General features: G+C 38.2%; 1 long non-coding RNA gene across 1 annotated transcript; it reads left to right on the top strand.

Annotated features, from left to right (window-relative positions):
* The first annotated feature begins 5,194 nt into the window (after positions 1-5,194).
* LOC144354088 (uncharacterized) lies at positions 5,195-5,979 on the top strand. Its single transcript, XR_013420942.2, has 2 exons — positions 5,195-5,255; positions 5,913-5,979. It is a non-coding gene; the product is annotated as an uncharacterized LOC144354088 (long non-coding RNA).
* Positions 5,980-7,370: the final 1,391 nt, after the last annotated feature.

Raw genomic sequence — 7,370 nt, 5'->3', positions numbered from 1 at the left:
TGTTGTGGATTTAATTCCATACATAGCTTATGCTTATATTTTAATATATTTCGTGCGAATAAATTTCTGTGCACGGTAACGTCACCACATAATTAATACTCGTGTGTTTTGTTGTTTAAGCCGGCTTGTGGAGTCAAAACTAGTAGTAGTTTACTGGTAATCGTGTCACATGCATGGAGCATGCGCAATTCGTTCTACCTGTTCCTTGCCTTTTCACAATTCGCAGCTCTTGTGGGTTCTAGATATCATATCGCGTCTAAGATCTTGGATCAGTGGACAAAATTGTTAGCTGCAGGTTATGTGATTAAGGCCTAACAAAAAAGTGGGAGTTGCTTCTCACTGTAGCTCGCGTCTGATTTTTGCAATTTTACGTTCTGCTTCAGAGGATGTTGTGTTGATAACAGATAACCTACAATACATGTATTCGAAAATATTATTCAATAAATGTTAAACATATATCTTAGATAGATCTGACAGACACCTGTTCATTGAGCTCCCGGGGGGGGGGTCACTTAACGCAAATCACATTATGGGGACGTGCCGCCCTTTGGGATCTAATGGGATATACAAAATCACTATAATGGGGTATGGTTTTTGAGGTGAAAATGGTCTATGATGAGGTCTGGGGTTTTACTTTCCGGCCGCAGCACATCTCTACTTAAAGGCCAGTGACCCCCCACCCCCCTCCCTCCTGGATTGAGCTATCTGGAACTCGATACCTTTCAGCTGTTTCATCTATGATTGTTCATGTCAGATCATGAATATTCGCAAAGTTAATCATTATGCAGATCGTGGTATACGACCCACCTTCCTTAATGTATTATGCAAATTAATAACCACAAATACCGAACGCTCACATGAACGTTTACTGCATTCACGCCACAGTCACTTGGGGGCTGAAAATCAATAAATACTATTTTTTTTTTTTTAAATCATCCGCTATACGTATATAAATAAACAAGTTGTGAAACACGGCACCTAGTAAATCGACACCCTGTCGGTTTCAAATGTCGATTTCTTACCTTAAAATGCGAAACAAAAAGTGCAGAGGGGGTCAGGTGTTACGTTTATAACCATTGTTCATAATCGCTAACTCGGTTTTATTCAAAACTGCACAAATCCTGCGTTTTCTGATGATATCCGACGATTTCATGAACGAAAATGGCCAGCAGCCAGAATCAAGGGGGATTCGCACAGAGTTCTGGGTAAATCAAGGAAATACTCGCTGTTATGGCACGCCTGATTGGCTGAAAATGAGTATGCGCACTTGATTTACCCAGAACTCTGTGCGAATCCCCCTTGGTTCTGGCTGCTGGCCATTTTGGGATCGGACTTTACATCCGAGAAAAGTCCGAGTAGGAGGGTTTTATCCTATATATTCAATGACCTTTAAAATAGGCGCAAGGTACACGCAGTTCGGTATATGTTTTGTCACGCATCGGTTATAAATCATGTTCAATGCAAATTAAACTGAATATAGCGTATTTATGTCACGATTCGCAATGTTTAACGTGTTTGTCCGAATCTATAAGCAAAATCGGACTTGTCAATCAGCTTAGATGAGAATGCATGAACACAGACTCGGAATGACACTAGGACGCGTACTTCAGATAATACAAAAATAAACCATGTTATCTCCGTGTCTTATCAAACTGGAGTATGTATAAAGTTGGATTGTATATAATAATATGTGTCCTACTGTCATGTGCCAATTGCCTATTTATGATGTAGGCCATATATTGCGGTGTTCAATCGACCAATGTAATGTAGACAGTGTGCTTGTACACCGAGAAGTTTATAAGAGTTGATGCTACGTTAGCAGAATCTGCGTCATTCTGACATATGGTTCCCATGCGGTTGCTTCGGCTTAAATGGTTGGTATATGTTATGTTTTTATCACGTGATATGCACGTAGTGTCAATATATCGTTGTTGTCTTCATATTTTGTTTTATTTCTCCAAGTTACGAAAAATACTTCATTGTACTTCACTACGGTCTCCGTAACGATTACACTAATTGACCTTATTACAAATGTGTGTACAACTAATTTGGAAAGCTATGGGCGTGTACTCTCTCACACACAAATACGCGACCAATTTCCCAAATGTTACTGAATATCACTGTTTCCACCTTTTAGTCCATATCTGTTCAAACTTACGAACTCTACAGTTTACTCATAATTGAATTGTGAACGCGAAGGGTGCGTGCCCACGCCCTGAACATTTCACTAGACAAGTTTTGGCAAGCCATTTCAAAAATATACTTTGCGATGAACTGTCCACACCATTTTTTGCTTTATAATAATGCCGACTGGCTTAAACATGAATGCCAGGCATCCCCCATTCCATACTCAATCAGCCTTATCTATAGGGCAATGAGAACGACGCGCTGTTCGTTATTGTTTAAATAACAGGGCAAGGCCGGAGATGTGCACAATAATAGTGGAGTTTATTATTTAAACAATGATAACATTACACGCAAAGGTTCGTGGGTGGACGTTTGTTAATAAACAATTACACGCTATGGCCACCTGACGCATGCGTAGGTAACGACTTCCCCGCTTTAAACGAAGACATACACCACACAAAAAACACACGCACACACACACGTGAGTGTACGTAACTTTACACCTATCAAGTGACGACCCTCACTATTTTTATAATTTATATTAATATTTAATCGAATTTAAAAGTTTGCGTAGCTTAGCTTAGTAAAGGGGGGAGATTCAATTTGTATTAAAATAATTGTAATTAAACTTGAATTAAAACGCGATTATATGTTGAATTGCATTGTAATTGAGTTTAATTGAAGTTGAATTAAATAAAAGTATCCTGTTACTTAACATAGAAATTTTAGTAAAGGGGTAGGTATGGTAAAATTATTATGGTAAGACGTGTATGTATGTGCTCGTACATTGACCTCAAGCACTGTCCTGTTATCTTTTGATAACATGACTGCATTGCACTGATACCAATCGACTTCCAAAAGCAGATAAATCATAATATGATTTGGTCTACAGTGTAGAGTATCGACCCAAATCACGTGTTTTTGTCCATATATTGCATCTGAATACTGCATGTTGATCATTGTAAGTCTATGAATCAGATGTTTTATGTTTATTTTTAAAACTTTAAAGGGCGGTAGTCGTCGCGCCGCGTTCTGTTCGATATGGGACTCATAGCGACGTATACAACGCGAGTAAACTACGTTGTTTATTTTCATGAAATTCGAACACTCGCTGCGCGACGACCACCGCGCTTTAAAGCGGGGGAGTCGTCACTTGCGCATGCGTCAGATGACAATGGCGTGTCATTGTTTACAAACAAGCGTCTACCCATGAATCTTTGCGTTTTTAGCGTGTGTTGTTATCGTCGCTTGGGACTCAATTCCCACGCGTGCGCAGGTGATGAATCTTCCGCTTTTAGGTATAGATGCAGGTTTGTGGCACTACTTCAATATTGACTATAGTGGCTTAACTTCACTATTGCCCTGTAGTGGCTTAAGATATAGATGCAGGTCCGTGGGCACTTAGGAGTGATATTTTTTTCCTTTTTTGCTTTTTATTATCCAAACAGTCTTGGATATATACTGTTAAAATTTCGCAGCATTGTGAATAGTGGAACATACTCAAAAGATGATTTTAAAATATAGAAAACAGGTACAAACATTCTCTCTTTTGAATGCTTAGCAAGATTTAGCAAGAATGTAATTGGTCAAAAAGAAACATGGTGAAAAAAAGTAATGACGGGATCTCCATATTATGCACTGCAGTTGTTTACAAAACGATAGCAGGTTTCGATTTGGAACTGTTACAGCCATTTTAATTATGAGTATTAGCAAACTTCTTACTGAGTGAATGGTTATGCAAATTATCCATTACTAGTATCTCCACTTGTGTTTTTCAGTTTACCCATGGAACTATAAACCTGGGTTTATAGTTCCATGGTTTACCCGGGAAGTTCAAATCTAAATAACTCTCGCAATTCTTGTTTATTTCAAGTGAAACTTTCACACAACGTGTATCAGTTATTTATTAACAAATGGGCGTCCAAGCGTATATATAGTATGTTTTGTTTTCATATTACGAAGTTGTCAAGCAGGATGTGTGCCGTCAGTATTTCACACTTCGAATGTCAGTGTCCGAGAATGAAAAGCTTTAAAAATAAGCCCAGAAGTCCCTTTGTTCGTAGAGACGTCGTGAAAATAATGTGAAAACTTCAAGAAAAACTGTGGGAGCTAATTAATTTTCAATCCATTCCCTGACCAACCAGAAAACACGAACGAAGATAATGCCCGTGTTATGAAAGTGACGTTGCTTAAAATCTTGAAAGACTTTCCAATGTACCTAACCTCTATTCCTAACTCGACCACTACCCTCTATCGCCCCTCAAGTTAATTGTATATGCCCCTCTTGAGGACACAATATAGTTATCTAGAGGCACATATGTAACTGAATTGGGGGCTGGAGAGTTAGGCTTAGAGTTAGGGTAAGGGGTGATGTACACTGAAAAATCTTTCCAAGTTCTCTTACTCTTGTGTTTTATTCGATACTACAGATACCGACATTATTTCTATCACGTCAGTCCCGTATTCACCATGCGACAAGATATTTTAACATGTGTTATTCTTATTTGTGTATGTGACGTCACCAAGTGCTATCATGCTGACTCACATAGGAATACAAACTCCACTTCCGATAAGACCGAAGGTAAGTCTAAAACGTGTTATGTCATAATGCAGATAAGAGCTGCGAAGCGGAAATGCTCAAACTTCGAACGGGAATATTTGAGTTTCTTAGAAATCATTGTTGGCTGTCAAGATGTAACACGTAACAAAGTTACGTCATCATGACGTATTTGTACGATGTTAGATTACGTGTAAGCGTATTTATATTTTCTTATAAGATTCATGACAGCATGCACATTCCTTATGTAACCGATGGCGACTGATGAATATGAACAATCGGTAATGATGTCTCTTGAAATTATTCCACTATGGATAGAGGCGTAATTTAGACTTTAGTAAAAAAAAAAATGCAATACAATTTAGCATAATATTATATAGTTCTTTACAATACAACTCAGCAAAACAATACAATATATTTGCAGAACATTTATTCAAGTCAATCAAGTCAGACGCCGACATAACACGTACCCTTACGCTTCTGTCATTCAAAATATTCATTCTAATAATCTTCGTGGCATCTTGTGTTTCTGCTGTGCACTGTTATATTGCGAAACGACAGAGACGAGATTGTAAGTATATCGCAGTTTATTTCATTGGTTTTATGAGATAGCAAGGAGGAGGACAATTTCCTTTTCAATTGCTCTTATAAATACAATCTTGCATTGAAAAAAGTCCCTGCATTCGGTTGACTTGTTTGACATACGCCCTCTAGTGACAATTTGTGGTGAATGTGAGACAATAGTTGTTTCCGAAACATTGTACGTGGTTGGATAAAATTTACGCTTGTATTGTAATCTGTCGATTCATATCTAACCAACTAAGGTTAGGCTATTATTAGAAGACGTATGTTATGTACAGTTGTTTCATTCTGATTTTGATAATATTTGTGAATTCTCCCAAATAGTGTATATCAAGTGATATCACCTGAAACCCCTATAATCAAAATGGTTTGGCCGTAACTGCAAATACAACATGGAACCCTTGAGTAATTGTTTTTATTCAATGTAGGAGTCACTAGATATATATTATGAATTGCCTTCTTATCGATAATATACATACATGTATTTAGAAACTGATTGTATTATAGATTGAACTAAAATCCATAATTATCTTGTTGATCACTTGACAGTGTATCATCAAACCAAAATATGCATATTTTATAAGGTAGTAAATGTTATGCAAATAACACGTGGTATTATTATTTTACTTGAATGATGATGTCGCAGTGAGAAGTGATCCTGATAACATAGAGGGCGCTGAAGAACACGAGCTAACGCTATTTATCATTCGAAATGGACAAATAGAAGAAAGGAGAGTACACAATTTTTGTGGGACGTCAACACGTGTCGATAGTGGGCGCAATTCAATACATGCACAGTTCACAGCAACCGACATTGCTTCAGCGCCAATCGGGTTACCCATATCCCCGCCATCGTATACTCCACCGAGGAAATATGACAATGTCCCACCTCCTCCTCTGTATGAAGTCGCCGTTGCCGATGGTAGAAGCACGGATGAATTAAAACCAGAATCTCCTCCAACTTACATAGCGGAAGATTGGGAGGGATGAAAGAAGAGGACTCTGCCAACGGAGATGTTTTTCGATGTTGCTGATCTAAGATAAGTTTGTTGGTTTAACAAGTATGTGTACTAATGTCTAGTACTACATGGATTATTTTTCCACCCTGGGTATTTTTTTGAGATTATAAACTTAAACGAGTTATTTACAAAATATATCTGACACCGTTCGATATATAGTCTTTTCATTGGAATACATGTAATCGTGAATGACGCTTGGTATTTATGAGAGAAATTATTTATATGGCGTTTTATTGTAATCGCGATTTGTGATTTGGTAAAAACATAAATAAAATTGTATGCATTTGTATGTTCACTCTCGTTTGGCGGTCACGATTTAGTCCTTGTTTGTTCTTGCGATAAAATTGTCATTTTAATACGCGTACGCCGTTTCCTTTGCTCAACTTATAAATAACGGGACACCCGTTTCCATCTGAATCTAACACTGAGAATCGATTTAATTATTCCCAAGGCTGGTGGGTAGTATTCTACACTTTCCAGACATTTTTTAAAGAATTTAATTGTTAAGTTGTTTTCACTAAATGCCTTCCTAACCACTATTATTACTGGTTGGTACGTTATACATTTACATGTATTTTGAGCAATCTGGTGTTCCTCGTAAGTTAGTGCCATTGTTATTCAGTTTATACACTTACATATAACGTAGTATCACCGTGACTGAGCGCAGTGGCGGCGGCAGGCCCCCCCCCCAAAAATCAAGCTGAAACCCTTTATGTCTACGAAATTTGTCCCTCAAAATGAAGGAAATAGCGTTTCGGAGGATTTAGATTTCAAAATTTTCAAGGGGAGCATGCCCCTGGACCCCCCCAGTAAGGTCGCGCCTTCGGCCCGAGGGATGGTGAGCAGACCCCTCCCCCGTAAAATTTCGTGCCGCCACTTCCGGAGAGTCATGGGCTGTTGCATCACCTTATGTGACTTATCATTTCATTCGGGTAGTATATAGATTTTTGTTAGTCGGCAGAACAATTATTGTGGCACGTTTCGAGGATAATAACTTGAAGTATGGCAACCATTTGAAGCTCAATTTTGGATTGTATTTCTGTACAGAGCCTCAGCCCATCGCACAAAATGTAATGGATAGAAAA

Source organism: Saccoglossus kowalevskii, chromosome 1 (genome assembly GCF_978046115.1).
Source record: "Saccoglossus kowalevskii chromosome 1, keSacKowa6.1, whole genome shotgun sequence".
Classification (NCBI taxonomy): domain Eukaryota; kingdom Metazoa; phylum Hemichordata; class Enteropneusta; family Harrimaniidae; genus Saccoglossus; species Saccoglossus kowalevskii.
This window is presented reverse-complemented; position numbering and strand designations above follow the sequence as displayed.